Source organism: Marmota marmota, unplaced genomic scaffold (assembly GCF_001458135.2).
Source record: "Marmota marmota marmota unplaced genomic scaffold, marMar, whole genome shotgun sequence".
Lineage (NCBI taxonomy): Eukaryota > Metazoa > Chordata > Mammalia > Rodentia > Sciuridae > Marmota > Marmota marmota.
In genome coordinates, this window is record NW_026000057.1 from 24,134,380 (window position 1) to 24,154,196 (window position 19,817).

Here is a 19,817-nt window from a genome sequence, read left to right on the forward strand (position 1 = left end):
GAATTCGGGACCCCCAAAAGACCACCAGAGACCAAGATCAATGTAAGCAGCAAAGAGGTGTTTATTGCAAGCTAGCTCGGTTCTCTGCATGCACACAGCAACTGGTGATGCCGAGAGGCCCCAAGCCCAGGGTTTGCAGCAGTTTTATCCCTTCTTTGGGGAAGGCAGGGACTTCACATATATCATAGCATCTCTTAGCAAATCATCACACACCACGGGAAAATCCTAAAACAACTCTAAAACATGATTAGCACATTCACTGGCAGGAACAAGTTGGGTAGGGTAATTGTAAAAGCTAGTAAAAGAGGGGGATTCATTTGAACTGATTGGTTTAAGCCAAGAGGGGTGTTCATGCTGAACTACATGGTTTCCTAAAATATTATCAACCACCATAAACTACTGGGAGGGTCATCTGGCATCTCAGGTATTTCCCTGTCTCATGCTGATTGGTGGCTGCTGGGTTTAGCCTGACTGAGTCAGGAACACCTGGCACAGCAGATAACAACTCAGCAGGGTGGGTATGGGCCTAGGAGTGCTCTGTGGGTCTTTCCAAGGACAAGGGTCATGCCCCCTTCCTTGGACAGGCTTTGAGGCAGAGGCTAGTTTTTCAAAATATGTTGAAGTTCATATTCTCTTATATGAATTATAATTTTGTTTCTTTATATTTTGCCGACATACCTTTTGGGGAAATTGAGGAGGGAAAAATAGAAAAAGAAATTAATTTCATTTTAGCTCTAAATCAGTATTATAACCAAAAATAAATTTTCCTGCTTGGAGTGCTACCTTTAAAAATAGAGTGTATTTCAAGACACCCCTGGAAGACTTGATCTTGATCCTTCCTACATTTCTTTGATCAGTTAGAGAAACTATGTCACAAAAGAGATATTCCTGGTGTTTTGTTATTTTAGGTATATGTGTCTGAGCTTTTTGAATTCTTTTTTCATGTTTGATATAATCCCTTTGCTGAATTTTTTTTTGAAAAGTGCTGTCAAATCTAAAAAGTGAAAGACAAGAAACAGTAGTTAACAGAGATTTTTAAATACCTTCTGTGTGTTTTAGTTTTTATAAAAGGCTCTTTCTTAAAACTATAAATTGTAAATTGACATTTTAATACCCGATCATAGAGGCATTTTTTGTTTTGAAAATGACAGGGTTGGAACATATGATTTAAGTGTAACATTAGAGATGTCAGAACTAGCTCTGCATTAGCACAAATGTAAGATATTTAACTAAACAAAAGCAGAAATGTTTAAAGAATTGGGGTGGGTACTGGTAGATTCTAAATTCAAAAGAAAACAAGTTACATAATAAGCCAGATTAATCTTTCCCCTGTCCTGAGCTTATTCCTGTCTTTTGAGCTCATGCTTTGTTTTGTTTTGCTATGCTTTGCTTTCTCTGCTTAAAACCTCTTGTCTTTTATCTCAGTATCCATGGTCATTGTCTCTTGCAAATACCCTTTCTGCATAAGCCAGCTATTGGAATATTATTTGGGTCCCAATTTTAATATAGACAATAGATAATACTACAGTTCCTCTCATTTTTAGGTTGGTATCTTTAAGCAAAAAGAATTTAATGACCAATACATTTGAAATATCTGCCTGGAAATTGAGAGTTTGAATGATCTTTTTTACTAATCCTTTTGGCTATTTATCTTATATGCTTAACTATCTCTCAATGTTTTTATATACTTTATGTCGTATTAACTTTTTATCCTAAATGTGTGCTGTAATCATTGCAAGCCCTCAAGGATACTTAAATGATTCAGAAGAAAGACATGGCATAAATATGATTAAGTTCAAATGAAGGGAACCCTCCCTGCAGAAAGAAGCTGCAGTGAAGACTGGCATCAGTGTATGGGTAGGAAAGTTTTAAGCTGCTGACACTGCTAAAAGATATTAAAGGTTTTAACTGAAGACAGAAGTAAGAATGAAAAGCTGTCATTTGATAGTAGAATGAATCAGACATTATTACCCTGTGTGCATATATGATTACATGACTGGTGTAATTCTACATTGTATACAACCAGAAGAATGAGAAGTTATACTCCCTTTTTGTATGATGTGTCAAAATGTATTCTACTGTCAACATATAACTAATTAGAACAACAACAAAAAGAGAAAAGATGTCACTTGAGAATGCTAGCAATTATTACATACCCTGAAGAGACTGGAGATTCTCATATACCATTAGGCATTAAATGGACCACCACAGTTGAACTATCTTGATGAGGGGCTGGGGGAAAAAGTTCTCATCTTTTGTACTGGATTTAACTCAGAGTTTAATTAAATAATTTTGAATCAGACAGCAAATTTAAAGATTGTGAGTTATTTAAAATTAAGTGCGGACATATCTTTGAAATGAACAGCAATATGTGAATAAAGATGAAATATCTAAGACAAATTGGCGCCTATGGTGGCACCTTTCCTGGAAGTCAATGCATTTTTTATTATTTCTGGCATTTTGCTCTTAAAAGCAAATGTTCTATTGTTAATGCTACATCTGGGTAAGGAACAGTCCAAATGTCTCTCCTGGGAACATACCAAATAGTACAGTTCACTTATTTATTCAAAACATATTTGTTGCTATTACATCTAAGATGTTGTTCTAAGCCAGATAAACATAAAAAGACAAAGATCCCAGACATTATAAAGCTGGATGTTTCTAGTTGTCAGATCCATTCTAACTAATGGAGTCGTACTATCCAAAACAGATACTAAAAAGATATAAATTATGTTAGAAGATTATAAATGATCTCAACTTGAATTTAAAAATAACATAGAGTAGATTAGGGGTGAGAAGTATTGAGAGTATCAGGAATAGAAGAGAATTGAGGAATTTTAAATAAGGAGGCTAATACAGTCCTTACAGAAAATGTTGCATTTTAGTAAAAACTCAGAGTAAGGGAAGGAGTTATCCATGTTTCTTATCCCAAAGGAAGAGAATTTCAGGAGGAGAGGTAGTACAAATCCTGAAAGCAGAAGCATGCCTGGAGTGTGAAAACAGCAGTGACCAGAGTAGATTGAGTCAAGGGAGATGAAACAGAGGCAATCTTCAGAGATTAGACCATTGGGGGGAAAATAATAATAATGATAATAATAATAATAATAATAATAATAATAATAATAATTATATATATATAATCTGAGGATTGAACCTAGGGGTGCTCAACCACTGAGCCACATCCCCAGACCTTTTTTGTATTTTATTTAGAGACAGGGTCTCACTGAGTTGCTAAGTACCTCACTAAATTGCTGAGGCTGACTTTGAACTCACTATCCTTCTGCCTCAGCCTCTCCAGCCTCTCATATTACGTGCATATGTACTGTGCTCAGCTGGTCCATATTCTTATCAGTGCTTAATGTTATTTGGCATCTAAATATTTACTAATTTTGTATCTGAAGAATTATATGCCATTATGATATTTTCATTTTCCTGATTAAATTTCTGATTGAATATCTTTTATATATTTATTGGACATTTATATCTATCTTGAAGTATCTACTTTGAAATTAAGCATTTTTTCTCATTTTAGTTGATTGTCATTTTCCTTGATTTCTTAGTATTTCTGTATGCATTCTAAAATCAATGCTTCATAAGTTGTAGGTATTACAAATAGCTCCTCTCAGATGTTGTATTCTTTTGAATTTATTCTTCTAGGAGGAATAGAATTCTTCTTCTTCCTGGAATGCATTCTTTAACCATTCTTAATTAAATGCATATACTAGTAAATATTACCAGTTTTTATTTTACTATGCCCTCATTCTTATAGGATAATGTTAGATATACAATTACTGGTTTACAGTTATTTTGTCTTACCACTTGGAAGGTACTATTTCAGTGTCTTCCAGCTTGTGGCTTTTGAGAAATCTAGTATTAGACTAGCTCTAGTTCCTCTGTAAGTCATCTGTCTGCTCTGTTCTTCACCTCACACTTGCTGTTACAATCTGCTTTTTATCTCTGTTCTTTAGCAGTGACACTACATGTGTCTAAGTATTGGTTGAGTTTCATTCATCCTGATTCATAGGCATAAATTTTTGATACCACTGTTTTCATATCTTTATTAGTTGTAGAAATTTCTGAGGTGTTATTCTTTAGAATACACCTATCCTTTATTCCCTTCCTTTGGGATTTCAGTTGTTATATTATTTCATTCCTTTTCTATGTCTCTTGTCTTTTATATGCTGAATTGGCTTGTCTCTCTATTTTGCCTTTGGGGAATCTTCCAGTTTCTAATTCTTGCTAATCTTAGATCTGATCCGTCTATACATATAATTTTTCATTTCTAAAAGTTTTTGATCCTTTTAATATAGCACATTTTATAATTTCTTATTTTTATATTCTTTAAATATTTAACCTTTTATGCACAGTTATTTATTTTCTGTTACAGATAAGTATGATATTTGAATATAAATATTTTCTTGTTGGTCTATTTCTGTTAGTTATCACACATATCCAACTACTTCTCTGTATATCTGCATTTTTTTATTGTGTATTCAAATTTGTTAGAAGATAACATGAGAAAATGCCAAAAATCTAATTAGGGATCATTTTGTTCAGAGAAAATTTCTGTTTTTGTTTTTGTTTTGTTTTGTTTTTCCTGCTGAAAGTGAGGGTGAGCTACCAATTAGAAATGATTATAGAGTTCCTACTGAGTGCTGAAGACTCAGATTGTAACTCAGATTTAGTAATTTCAGGAGGGACCTAAGCTTAATCTTCATATTTTATTGTTGCCCTTAACATTGCTCTAGAGCAACCTAGCGTTAGTACTTATCTAATGCTCACTGTTAGATTTATCTCAGTCTTTTGTTTGCTTTTATTTAAGTGGTTTCAGAGACTTACAGTATTATATTGGTAATTTTGTTTGTTTTGTTTTCTCTTTTCAATTATTATTTTTATGTTATTTTTCACTGCATACAAAATTATATATCAAATTATCTAAGAATTGATTGCATTTTTAGTGATTGTTTCTTTAGATTTTCTCTGTGATGTCATTAGAAAGTAAAATGTCTTGGTCCCCCTTGATAATTTAATCAACAATGAATAAAGATATAATATGCGCAAAAATTTTATGGCATGGATGTACTGGTTAATACAGGAGAAAACAATGCTGCTATTAACCAGTTACTCAATTCAACATGTGAAAACTTTTCATGAAGAACAGTTAGTTTGTTAAGGCAAAAATTATAATTAAAATCATAAAAAGTTTGCACAACTTTGAAACAAACATTTGTTTGCTTTCCATATATTTAAATGCAACATTTACTTATAATGTGCTGAATACTGACATTGTTATATTTTTTATACTTTATAAAGCATGCTTGCATAAATTGTTATTTTATCCTTAGAATAATGCTGTGAATTATTTTGTTAGTTATTTTATCTCTTTTTTCCATATGAGGAAATTGAGATTCAGAAAGTTGAGTGATTGTACTGAGTTTGGGCACCTAATAAGTGTTAAAACTGATCAAAAACCCAGAAATTATCTTAAATCTAACACCAATTCTAGTAAACCATACTAAGAGTTACAATAATAACAGAAATATTTTGGATTCTAATTTTTTCTGCACATTCTCAGAAATTATTTTAGTTTTCAAGGAAACATTACACCATTATCTAAAGTTGAGGTCTCCTGTGCTCTAGATGGCAATGGGACATAGTTTCTTCAAGAACAGGACATTCCATAGTTTAAGTGCTCATACCACTTTCTGTGTACTGCAACCTTTAGATCTTTGGGTAAATTAATGTAGTATGTCTTAGCTTTTGTCTTGTCAAAATATCTGACAGATTTAAATGAGAAGTGGCCACTCCAAGGCACCACTCAATAGGGGATCTTGCCCAATTGTGGTACCAGATCTTAGCTTTAATTGTCATTGGGATGATAAACTAGGTTAAGTTTCTAATATGAACAATTTATGAAATCTCATTTTGAAATGAGAATACAAGCTTCTATATGGACAACAAAAATATGGGTTGCTGATTAGGTAACTCAAATAAATAGAATAAACATACATTTTATTATTGATTTATGGACATATAAACTAAAAATAGAGAAGATACCTATGTAAAAAATAAGTTATGAGTCTGAGTATATATACAATTATTATAGACCCAACTTAAGTTCTTTCACTTCTATGTATTAGCTTTGCAAATTTAGGTAAATTTTAAAAACAAGTTTCTTTTTTTTCCCCTAAGCCTGTTTTTTCTATATATTTCTCAATTCTTAATCAGTGGCAGTTTATATTTCTAATATATTTAAATATTTTCAGTATTAGAAAATAAAGTAATTTTTAGAAAGTCTTTATTCCTCTTAAATCCTTTCTCACTGGTATTTTACTAGTCTTTTGTAAACATCTTAAAATGGGAATCATTTCACTTTTTTTTTTTTTTCCATGTTGGCAGCATTATGAAGAGGAAAGAATCAGACACAGGAATGGACTGCTTGTGTTTAAATTCCATTTCCACTACCTTAGATTTAGGCTACCTTAGACAAGTTTCCTTCATTCTCTGTGCATTATCTACTTATTTATATTTTGGGAAAATAATAGTTACCCATCTTTTGTGGGGTTTTTTGCGAATTTAATGTGTTACTGTGTTGAAATTTCTTTGTCCAAGGCTGGTTTTCAGAAAATATTGGTATAATTATTAGCAGACGAAAACCAGGTACTAAACTGCCAGTAATAGTCATAGCTTGGTAATACAATAATTAGAAAGACAATGCACTTTTTCTTTTAAATTAGTGATAAGTTTGTGTACTGCACTGTCTACCTCAAGAGGTTCAGATTCAGCTGTGACACTTAAATTACTGTCACTTAACAACTGACTTTAGTTGTCAAATCCTCAGTTTTCTTTTCTATAAAATTGGGAAAGTAAAAGCACCTTCTTGTAGAATTGATGTGATAATTTAAGAAGATAATTAGTGTAAAATGTCTATGTCATAGTTTTAAATATGAGGTTTCCCCCAACAGCTCATGTGTAAGAGAGTGCAAGAATTTTCAGAGATGTAGTGATTAGATTATGAGAGGTATGACCTAATCAGTGGATTAATTCATCGATGTGGATTAACTGGGTGATAATTGCAGGCAGGTAGGTTGTGACTGAAAGAAGTAGGTCAGTGGGGGTGACCTGGAGGTTTACATTTGTCCCGGGTGAACAGAGCTCTCCCTGCTTCCTGGTTGTCATGTCCTGACAGCTTTCCTCAGCCACACCTTTCCACCACGATGTTCTGCCTCACCTCACTCAGGTCCAGAGCTGTGAAGTCAGCCACCCATGAACTGAACCTCTGAAACCATGAACCAAAATAAACTTTTCCTGCTGTAGCTTGTTCTTCTGAGGCCTTTGGTCACAGCAATGAAAAAGCTGACTAAAACAATCTATGTGTACAATCGTCACATTAAGAGTCAGGTACAAATTCTGTGATTAATTTTACACAAAGCTTTCAACTGTATTTCACATGCTATTCAATTCTGCACTTTAACTATAAAATTGTATAGTATTAACTTCCAGATGCATTTTCCTAACCTGTTTGAAGGTGCAGGAAACTGAATAATCTGTTTTGAAAGGGCATAAGAACAATATGTGCAAAATACAAGGGGAAGATTAATAGTAAAGTAGTGGTATACTGTCAGTTATTTCATGATCATAAAAAAAATGCAACCATCAGGGAAGTGAGAAAAATGTGTGGGGAGTTTTTAGGTATCATATGTATTACACTGAGACAGAAATAACCCCTTGACTTAGGCAGAATCTGTAAGCAGTGCTAGCTCTCTGCTGTTGCCCACAGTAAACATCACAATGCTGACTCAAATAGGTAGAATTCACATGGGTCATATATGTAAATTTAATATGACCCAAAGAGGCTTTTCAGTGTGATACTTTATGAGTGATTGTACTCAGGCACTGTTTGTTGAGGATAGTGCTGTGATGAGTAATATGTCATATAGATAGTCTAAATAAACTCTAGGCTGTTTTGCTTCTATGATGTTCATATTTGTCCTCTATGAGCTGTGGCCACAACATGGAGGCTGTCCAATACACTTAGTGACCAAGAGCCTCATTCTAGTTGGAGTGTGAGCTGAAAGAAGGTTTTCACATTTTCTCAGCATCATGTATTCACTGTGTACTATTCAGCTCTTCCTGGAACACATTATTGTTTAATTACTCAGAGTTCAATATCATTTTATACCAGTTACATAAGGACTTCGGCGGAACTCAAGCATGCTTCGAAAGTCACCCATGAGGTTATGTGGAGTTCACAGCTGACAGGGAAGGGCTTGTGTTTGACCCTCACCTCTTCCCATCACTGTCACTAACATCTCTTGGAAGGCAGTGTTGTCTTTGTGCACTTCAGATTCTACTTCTCTGTCTGGTCCCTGGGAACCAGAAAAAGATTCCATTTTTAGGAAAGAGGAAGAAAAAAAACCAATTACTATTTTTTCCCCCAAAGTCAAAGAATGTACTTTATTTTGAATGGCAGAGAGAGGAGTTCTTAGCAGTGAGAATATGGCTTTTGAAGGAATGACCCCCAAAATTTAAGTGTCTGAAAATGTGATACTATTATGAAATTATAGAGCATGGAGAGATATAAACTTTTCACATATTTTAGTGTTCCTTCTCCTGCCTCTGCATAATGGAGTTGAAAAGAAGTCATTAAGTTTCAATTTCTTTTGAGGGGGCATTCTAAACTAAGTGGATACACATCATACTATATCTGTAAAGTGAAAAAGGAAAAACTTCTGAAATATTTCATTCAAGAATCAGAAATTTATAGCATCAATTTGTACTATCACTGTACTTTCTTAAAATTCTTGTGCATATATAACTCATCAGTCCTTTTCTCTGTTTTTATTCTTCTATTCTCCTCCTATCCCCTTCATAGATATATCAGAATCATGAAATTTGCTATGGTTAGAATAACCAGGCTTTCTCATTTACCAAGAAAGAAAATCATGTCTAAATTCATTCTTATATGGGTTTCACGTGTCAGGTCAGTGGCAGAGCTGAGCATTAGGCTGTGTTCCTGATTTCAAATCCTAGATGTCTTTCAACATTGTTCCCTGTGCTACACATCTTCTTGTTTTTATATTTGATTGTTATATATATTGTTTGATTTTTACTTTTTTGTAGAATATTTATTTTTTGCCTATCTTGTTATTCCAAATGAATATACTCCCCTCATTGAGTATGACAGCACATCTGCTTAACTAATTAAATAACCCATATTTGAGATCAGAAGCTTATAGATACTTACATAATTATAGTCACTTACGTTGAATTTATGAAACCATTTAAGTTTTTTTTTAAAAATTATTAATAGTGAAATAATTCCTTATTTCTAGAGTATGTGTCCTAGAAATATTTTAGCTAAAAGTTGTTTTCTACTATAATAGTCCATGCTTATCTGTGGTTTCAGTTAATCACAGTCAACAGAGATCTCAAAATATTACATGGAATATTCCAGAGATAAATAATTCACAACTTTTATTTATTTTTTAAAATATTTATTTTTTTAGTTGTAGTTGGACACAATATCTTCATTTATTTATTTTTATGTGGTGCTATCAATCAAACCCAGGGCCTCGCCCATGCTAGGTGAGCACTCTACCGCTAAGCCACAACCCCAGCCCCAATAACTTTTAAATTGTGCACATTTGTGAATAGTGGAGGGAAATCTTGAACCACTCTGTTTTTTTTGTTTTTTCCCAGAATGAATTATCCCTTTGTCCAGTGTATCCACACTCTATACACTACCTGCCAATTAGTCATTCAGTAGCCATCTTTGTTATCATACTTACTATCACAGTACTCCAGTGCTTGAGTTCAAGTAACCCTTATTTTACATAATAATGGTCCCAAAGACCAAGAATAGTGATACTGGCAGTTTGGATGCATTGAAGAGAAGCTTTAAAGTGTGTGTATGTGTGTGTGTATGTGTGTGTGTATTCATATATATGTATATTATATATTAAAAGATAGGTTAAACACTCCAGAATATAGGCACAGAAAATGACTTTCTGAGTAGGACCCCTAAAGCTCATGAAATAACACCAAAAGTTAACAAATAGTGTGATATCAAATTAAAAAACTGCACAGCAAAGGAAATAATTAGGACTTTGAGGAAAGGATTTAAAGAATGGAGGAAAATATTTGCTAGCTACTCTCTGACAAATAATGAATATCTAGACTATATGAAGAACTCAAAAAACATAACAAAAAAAATCAATTAACCTAATAAATAAGCAAATGAATTAAACAGACACTTCTCAAAAGAAGAAATAAAAAATGGCCAATGAATAAAATATTCAACATCATTAGCAATTAGGGAAATGCAAATCACAACGACCCTGAGATTTCATCTCAAACCAGTCAGAACTGCCATCAAGAGTGCAAATAATAATAAATGCTGGAGAAAATATAGAGAAAAAGGGAACACTTTTATACTGCTGTTGGTTGTAAATTAGTACAACCACTATGGAGATCAGTATGGAGGTTCCTCAAAAGGCTAGACTTTAAACTATAATATGGCCCAAATATACCACTCCTCAGTATTTTTCCTGAAGAATTAAAGTCATCAAACTACAGTGAAACACACATACTCATGTTTATAGCAGTCTAATTCACTGTAGCCTAACTATGGAGCCAGCCTAAGTTTCTATCAACAGATGAGTGAATAAAGAAAATGTGGCATGCATACACAATGGAGATTTATTCAGTCATAAAGAAAAAATGAAATTATATCATTTGCAGGAAAATGGATGAAATTAGCAAAATAAGTCAAATTCAGAAGGTGAAGTGTCATATATTTTCTTTCACATATGGAAGCTACAGAGTAAAAGGAAAAGAAAGATATGGTGGAACTCATGAAAATCAAAAGAAGATTAGTAAAGGAAAGGGATTAAGGGTTGGGAGGTTTGGAGGAGAAGGAAAATTCTAGGGAGTGATATTGGACAAATAATTTTATTATAATGTATAATGTATGCATATACAAATATATAACAATAAATCCATCAGTATGTAATGCACCAATAACAAAGTGGGAAAAATAAGTGAAAAGATGAAAGTTCTTAACGAGAAGAAAAGTCATGTGTTAAAGTCAATAGGATTTGTATTAAATTATCATGTTTACTTCTTACTGTTTAAAAATTTATAAGTTAAACCTGTACATAGGTATGCATGTATAATATTTATATGGGTTAGTACTTTACCTGGTATTAAGCATGCACTAGGGGTCTTGGAACTTATCACCACTGATAGGAGGAAGACTACTGTAATTCTTGATTGTTCTGTGGAAATCCTGATATGTGAAAGGACAGAAAACAAACAAAAGCCATTAGCTCCAGCCTTAATGAAAATGGTGCACACAAAGAGAATAACTTCAAAATTAATATTCTGAGGAGAGCTAGGAATCCAAAAATTTTTATAAGGCAGAATAGAGCAAGTAAATTAAGTTCAAATTGTTACTGTGCAAATTCTGAGAAGGTAGAGGGAAGCTTTCCTTTTGCTAGTAAAAACTCAAGATGCAGACAAGGTCTCAGTTTAGTGGCCTTTGTTTGAAAACTTTGTGTTTAGTGAGATGGATAATGAGGAATAAGAGAGGACTAGTTTCTCACAAGTCTCAGTGGAAAACTTTTCTTTAAATATAAAACTTATGCAGGTCATATTAGAACTGGACACAAAGTAGTCTCTCCTGCCTTGAAATTTACAAATAGCCTCTCACCTTTTCATGTTGAATTTTATATGTATAGAATTTCTCCAATCCACAAAAGAAGATTTGGGTTTGGATAGTAAACACCAACTACTCCTTCTGTATCTGGCCTATAGATATATGTAGGTATCATGAGTACTCAAATCATTTAATAAATTTAAATGTATGACCTCATTAATAAAAAGACTAGTTGACTTCAAAACAGGCTAACATTCCCAATAAAAACACTTTATCCTCATAAATGGATGCTGTCCTAGAAGTATCCTGTGAGCAGAGAAAAAGAAAAAAAGGAGAAATGAAGAAAATGGGATCATCCATATTTTGATATTCTAATAGAGTAGTAGAATGAATAAATGTGAAACTAAATACCCAAATTTAAGTTCCGAAGTACTTAAGGAGAAACAATTGGATATAATTTTACAATATAGGTGGAAAGATTAATGCTTAACATTCTCCTTCTTTAAAAAACAAAGTTATTATGATGGAAAGGATAGCCTGCTCCAGGAATTCAGCCTTTTAAAGTCCTGAATCAAAGAAGAGAGGGTACAATTATAAAATTTTAAAAACATGTATTTTAAAAAATATTGATTGATTTACTATTATTTCATTTCACTGCCACTAGTTTGATACCATCCTAAATTTCAATAAGTATATATTTTAACCTGAATATTTTTATTTCAGACATATCACTTATATGTAAAAGCAAGTCATATTTTGTAATACCTGCCTAATAACTAATTGCTGTATTTTAATTTTATGCAGCATTCAGTTACAATTGTGCCTGATGAGCTATTAAAAATGTGTAAATCAAATAAGCGTATATCAGGAAGTATTGGAAAAAAATGACAGTGCAAACATGTCAACATTGCTAAATATGGCTCTAGGATTGAATGCTGTTGGTACTAAAGTCAATCAGGATTTCTCCTTGTGATGTCTTACTAGTATTATCATTAAAAATGTGTACAAATTAAAAGGATCACTGCCATGAATATGGGATTAAGTTGCATACATATGCCCCTTAAGAAATCATAAGAGATGTTTTTCTAGAATATAACTTTGAAAGGTCCATTTTATTTCACACATTCATCATCCCTAACTCTGAGGGAATCTCTTCCTGAATAAACCCAGATTCATCAACAACTATATGCCATGCTGTAGAACTTACTGTTGATTTAATAAGTATGTAGAATTGCTTGTCACTTATTACTTCTTTATCAATAGATATAGTACTGTAAACTGCTCATTCTCTATTATGCTTACTCTACATCTAGGAAATAGAGCAACTCTGCAAGTTAACATGTACTTTCTATGAAACTTGCATGATTAAAAATTAACTTAAATAGAAACTAGAGGGGTAATTTTAAAATAATACAAATATATTAGTTTGCTAGGGCTACTGTAGCCAAATACCAACCACTACATGGTTTAAAGAATGTAAATTTATTTTTCACAGTTGTAAAGGATAAAGACAAATAGCATGGTATTAGCAATTTTGGATTCTTTATAGGCCTCTCTCCTTGGCATGTAGAAGCCTCCTTCTTTCTGCTCTTTGTGTGGTATTTCCTCTGAGTGAGCACATCCCTGGTGTTTTTATGTGAGTCTAATTTTCCTCTTTGATAAGGCACCAAATAGATTAGGCCCTACTCTGATGATTTACTTCATTTAAACTTCTTTAAAAGCTCTAACACTTTGTTTTAAAAGTTTGTTTCTACCTCCAAAAAGGATCACATTGTTAGGGTTTCAGCATATGAGTTTGGGGTGTTCACATTTCAACCATAATGATAAGGATCATTTTCTCAAAGAAAATGTTTCCCAACAGACAAGGTCAACTTCTTCTGTTATATGCTCTTAAGTAATCTCTACCTCTCAATGGCACTTGGTACAACTGTAGTTTAACATGGTATAATTGCCTTATTTGGGCCAATTATGCTTAAACAACCATATTTTGACTCTATCCTAGCACCTCACATGTGTCTTTCACATAAAATAAACTCAGTATATATTCATTGTTAAAGTAAATTCTGATTGTTTTGTTTAATTTGATTTCATCTGCATCATATTTTTAATTCTTTTCTCATACACCTTATTATTTATCTTCAAGAAAGATTCTAACTAGGTAATATTATTACCATTTTACACAAAAAGTAATATTCAGTGATTTAACTAAAGTAAGTCAGTTAAAGATATCAGTGAAATACCATACTTAAAAAAAAATTGGTACTGGGATAGAACCCAGGGGCTTTAACCACTGAGCAACATTCCAACCCCTTCTTTGTTTTATTTAAAGACAAGGTTTCAGTGAGTTTTTTAGGGCCTTGCTAAATTGCTGAGGATGGCTTTGAATTCCCATTCCTCCTGCCTCAGACACCCCAGTTGCTGGGATTACAGGTATGTATCACTGTGCTGGTAAAATTCCATATTTTTCTAAAACAAGATTTAAAAATTTTGAAGTTGAACTAACATGGGAGATGAAGTAAAAAGAAAATGTCAATAATAAGGACAAAAACTCACAAATATAATAACATAAATTACTCCTACCGGAAGATAAATAAATAAATAAATTGATTAATAAATAAATCAGGAAGAAATGAATATAGATGACATACCATATTGTTATGGTTTAGATATGAGGTGTTCCCCAAAAGCTCATGTGTGAGGCAATAAAAGAAAGGTCAGAGGTGAAATCATTGGGTTATGTGAACCTGAACCTAATTATTGTGTTAATCTATTTAAATAGTTTATCTGGGTATGACTGGAGGAGGTACATCATTGGGGGCATGCCTTGGGCACTTACATTTTGTCCTTGTTCAGTGGAGCTCTCTCTCTCTGCTTCCTGGTGGTCATGTCCTGAACTGCTTTCCTCCACCATACATTTCCACCATGATGTTCTACCTTACCTTGGGCCCAGAGCAATGAGCCAGCTGTCTATAGACTGGAGACCTTTGAAACTGTAAGCCCCAAATAAACTTTACCTCCTCTAAATTTTTTTTTGTTAGGTCTTTTTGGTCACAGTAACAACAAACAAACAAACAAACAAAAATAACCAAACAACAACAAAAACTGATTAAAATACCAGTAGTTATAAGATGAAAAAAATATTGGAGTAGGGAGTTAAAATTATGAAAGGATCAATATGTGTATTCACACAACATACTAAAATAGTAGTATGAACCAATAAAGTAGCATACATATCAATATGAAGAACATATCAATTGAGGGGGAGATTAACAGTCATAGATGTATGGTATAGAATAGCAACAAATATTTTTATATTGCTACTGTTTACAGTCAAACTTGGCATCATAATCACTTTTCATACTTGTAGGCATTGAAAAATGAAGTAGAAGAGCAATACTGTCACCTTCAGTTTCTAACATGAAAGGAAAGAAGTCTACAGGGGCATGAAGTCAGTTGAGATGGAGCTGCTCCCGGTACATAGGGCTGACAGGACTCAGATATGATGCTTTGTCCACTCTTGGACAGATTTAAAAATAAATGTGTTTCGAAATGTTTCTTATAACATTGCATAATAGTTAATGTGGGTTAAAGTGCGAGAATGCAGATAAATGATTTAAATCTGAACATTAGCCCCATCTTTTATTAGCTGCAACCTTGCTCAGTTAAACTATCTTAGCTTCAGTTTCCTCATCTGAAAACAGTGATGACCATGTGTCTGTGTTAGAGTTGTTAAATTGGTTAAAATAAAAAATGCATATAAAATACCTAGCAGAGCACCTGACCCATTAATTATTGTTACACACAAAAAGAGTATTTTATATTTCTTTTAATTCATTACCTATAAATGCAAATGATTGTTCTTATCACATGCAACATGGTGTCTTTAAGAAATGTTAGATCCTGCCAGACACATGAAAAGAGCCCTTGAGAGTGGCAAAATACATAGGCCAAATTTAAGTGTTGGAAGTAATTCCCAAGGAATCATCTCTTTGTCAATCATCTGTCTTGCTGATAACTTCTGGTCTACTAATGCAACTTGTCTTAAAAGTGTAAATATGTTCATAATATTATGCTAAGTTTATTGCATATTAACCATATGGTTAAAATTTTGTTAATTTGTTATACAAGTAATTGATTTGTGCAACAACACAAAAAGCAAAAACCTTTTATGTTCTTTTCTTCAGTTCTTGAAACTAAGGTAATCGTTGTTAACAATTTGGAGTGTCCCTTTTCTTGCATTAGAATTGAACATATTTAAAACCTCCATTTTCTTCTATTTATGTTTTTGTTGTCATTGTTAAATTTGGGTATCAAATACAGGGCCTCACAAACACTAGCAAGAGCCACACCCCCAGCCCTTAAAACGTATATATTGAAAGTTAGGTTGTTTGTTTCTTTTTACACCTTGAATTATTCTGTTCTTCAAATTGATCTCTTTACTAAAACTACTACCTTGGCCATATTTACATGAGAATGTTTACTTATAAAATCATTTGGTTGAAAAACATAATGTGATCACATGGTAAATTCAGGTTAATAATAATATAGGCCAACATTATATAGTACTTGAGTAGTTATGTTAACAAGCACAAATGGTGTATTTTTTCTTTTTTGAATCCTTATGTTTGTCAGGAAACCTAGTCCTAAGGAAATTCAACAAGTATCCTCATATAAAATAAGTAGTAAGAAACACAACCAAATTTTAACCTGGGCATTCTGTCTCTGGTGTCCATCTCTGAATAGGAAACATAAAACATCACTTTGTCCCTTTTAATACTGCATAATATTTCATAACTTGATTTTTAAAAAATTACTCATTTTTACACTTTGAAGTATTGCTGAGAGCCATAGCCAAGTAGGAATGACGCATGGCAATTTCCTTGTCAGCCTACCCAATGTTGCTTAGAGGGAGGACTCTCCAATGTGGAAATGGGCTTGCCTTGGACCCAGGTCATTTGCAGTGACATTGCATGAATGTTTGAGAAAGGTGACCCTGCTCAAGGACCAGGGTGGATCCGGGTTTAGGGTGGTTCCAGGTTTAGGGTGGATCCTGCTGGGAATAGGGCGTATCCTGCTGCCTCAGGCGCCCGCTCCTTGAGTTCCCATTGAGTTCTCGCGGGATTCAGAGAGTATTTGGGATGCAGAGCCCGGTGGAGGTGTGGATTTTCCCCAGAATGTGCGTGTAGAGTGCCGGTGAGAGTGGGGAATAAAGAGTTGCTGTTTGAATCTACAAGGCGGTGTGGTGACTCAGTTATTCTGTGCCCAGCCAGACTGCGGCAAAGTATGACACTATTTTCAGTTTTACTTGTCTAACCTAAATTGTATTATTAAAAAATAGCCTTTATATTTTTAGAGCAGTTTAAGGCTTAAAGTGAAATCGGGCAAAAAGTACAGGGTTCCTGTTTACTCTGTTCCCATATCCACTGTCAGCATCCTCTACCAAAGTAAGATATTTGTTACAATCAATGAAACTGCATTAACATAATTGTCAAGACCTAGAGTGTTAGTAATCTTTTTTTATCACAGTGACTAAAAGACCTAACAAAGACAATTTAGAGGAGGAATGTTTATTTTGGCTCATGGTTTCAGATATTCCATCCATGGTAGGCCAACTCCATTGCTGTTGGTTCTGGGCAAGGCAAAACATCATGGCAGAACCTAATGGTGAAGGAAAGCTGCTCAGATCATGGTAACCAGAAAACAGAGAGAGAGAAGGAGAAACCAGGAGGATGAAATATAATCCTAGGCCTGACCCCAATGACCCACCTCCTCCAGCCACACCCTATCTGTCTAGAGATACCTCCCAATATAATAATCTTTTCAAATTATTTATCTATCAAATGGATTAATTCTCTGATTGGATGATAGTTCTCACAATTTAATCATTTGCCTCTGAACATTCCTTCATTAACACAGGAGCCTTTGGGGGATACCTCATATCCAAACCACAAAACCTAGCATTCTTATCTTGGTTAAGATTTTATTGGCACACTTAGCATTTTGGAATTTCATATGAATTCTGGGTAGAATTTTGAAAATAATATATAAATGTTTCTTATTTTCTTAAAATCTATTTTACTTAGATTTTTTTTAATCTTTTGAATATCTGCTGAATTTTAACACATATTCAATTTGTATTTACTTACTTATGCATTGATATCTTTATTACTGTGATAAATTATATTGAGGAACTCCCTAATATTTGACTACCCTTGTATTTGTACCTTAGCTCTATTTGGTTGCATATTATTTTAATGCAATACTGGAATGAATTTATGGCAATATATTTAGATTTTTCTCATCCTTAGTTATATATGGCAATGATCTATTTTTTAAATCTGTTTTGAGGATATTGTTATGATTTTTCTGTCTTTGTAAAATAATTTAGGAAGCTTTCCATTTTTCTTTTTTATTCTTGAAAAACTCTTGCTATTATATGGCTCATTTGTTCTTGTGTTAGTTAGGACTCAATAATGAACCCATTGAGAATAATTTTAACTGTATGATCTTGCTTTTGATAGATTTTCTTTTTGTACATGTTCTCATAGTTAGTAGCTTTTATTTGGTTTTACTCCTTGATTTTTGGTTATTGAGAAGCATAATTATCAAGTTGCAAAAGACTTTCAAGTTTCTTTTATCTCATTGCACGAAATAAGTAATTTTTGAAATTAATGTTTCTATTGCCAACTATGCAATTGTCTTTCTAAATGTTCACTGGTCATAAAAGACACAAGATTCTATGAGTTAATGTTATGGAAATAGCAATTGAAATAGACTGTTAATCATTTTAAAAATTGTATTACTCTACTTTTTTTAAACAAAAAAAGTGAAACAACGTATTTGAATGCTAGGACTATAACAGCAGTTCCCCTACTGGGATATTCATCTTCTGCATTGGATGAATATTCAACTTGTTTGATGCTTCAACAATCATGCCTATTTAGCCTTATTTTAGATGATATACTTCATTATTGCAACTGTATGTCATTTTCTTTTTATTGACCCTGAGGTAATATACCAAATTATATGACGCTAATATTATTGTTTGTACACACACACACACACACACACACACTTTTTTTTAGTGTGGTCTAAATCTCCTTTTTCCATTGTATCTTTTGCAATTTCTGGGTATGATTTTATAAACAGCAAATTGCATATGACTGGATTTTAATATCAAGCCAATTTGAGTCTTTATTTTATTATTTGTTTGTTTGTTTGTTTTTAGTACCTCGGATTGAACCCAGAGGTGCCTAGCCCCTGAGTCATATCTCCAGCCTTTTTCATTTTTTGAGACAGGGTCTCATGAAGTTGCTGAGGGCCTTGCTAAATTGCTGAGGTTGGCTTTGAACTCATGTTCCTACTGCCTCAGCTTCCAGAGTTGCTGGAATTACAGGCATGTGCCACTGCAGCAGCACGTCTTTATTTTTAATAATGTTGCTATTTTAGTCAGGTTTTTCGCTACTGTTACTAAAAGGACCTGATCAGAACAAATGTAAAAGAGGAAAGATTTACTTAAGGGCTCATGGTTTTATAAATCTTAGCCTATAAAAGGCCAGCTCCATTCCTCAAGACTCTAGATGTGGTAGAACATCATGGAGGAAGAGTATGGCAGAGGGAGACAGCTCACATGATCATAAGAAAGCAGAGAGAGACTCCACTTTCCAGATAAAATATATATACCACATATCCCATCCCAATGAATCAGTTCCTCTGGCCACACCCCACCTGCCTCCAGTTACCACCCACTTAATCTTATCAGGGATTATTACTTCACTGATGACATTAAGGCTATAACCCAATAATTTCTCTTCCAAACCTTCTTGCATTGTCTCACACATGAGCTTTTGGGGAACTCCACATCAAACCATAATAGTTGCTTAGAAAATAATGCTTGCTCTTACTAGTGTTATCTTTTGTTAGTTATTTTTAAAGTATATACCTTTTTCCTTTACTTAGATTGGTTGATCATCAAGTTTGGTCCTAATTCCTCTCATTCTACCAGTTATATTTAAATCTAGACTTTTGTATTTGCATGTCAAAATGAAAACTTTACTGTGTGCCTCATTAAGATGATTGAAATACATTCTTCTCTTTTTTCATCAAGAAACTCAAGGTACCCAAGGGATGATTTCAGGGTAAGCATGGGGCAGGTATC

The 19,817-nt window shown here is 33.5% G+C and overlaps 1 protein-coding gene across 3 annotated transcripts in view; it reads left to right on the top strand.

Moving 5' to 3' along the window:
- Positions 1 to 19,817, top strand: part of Grid2 (glutamate ionotropic receptor delta type subunit 2) — a 1,429,152-nt gene that overhangs the window by 439,006 nt on the left and 970,329 nt on the right. The window lies entirely within an intron of this gene.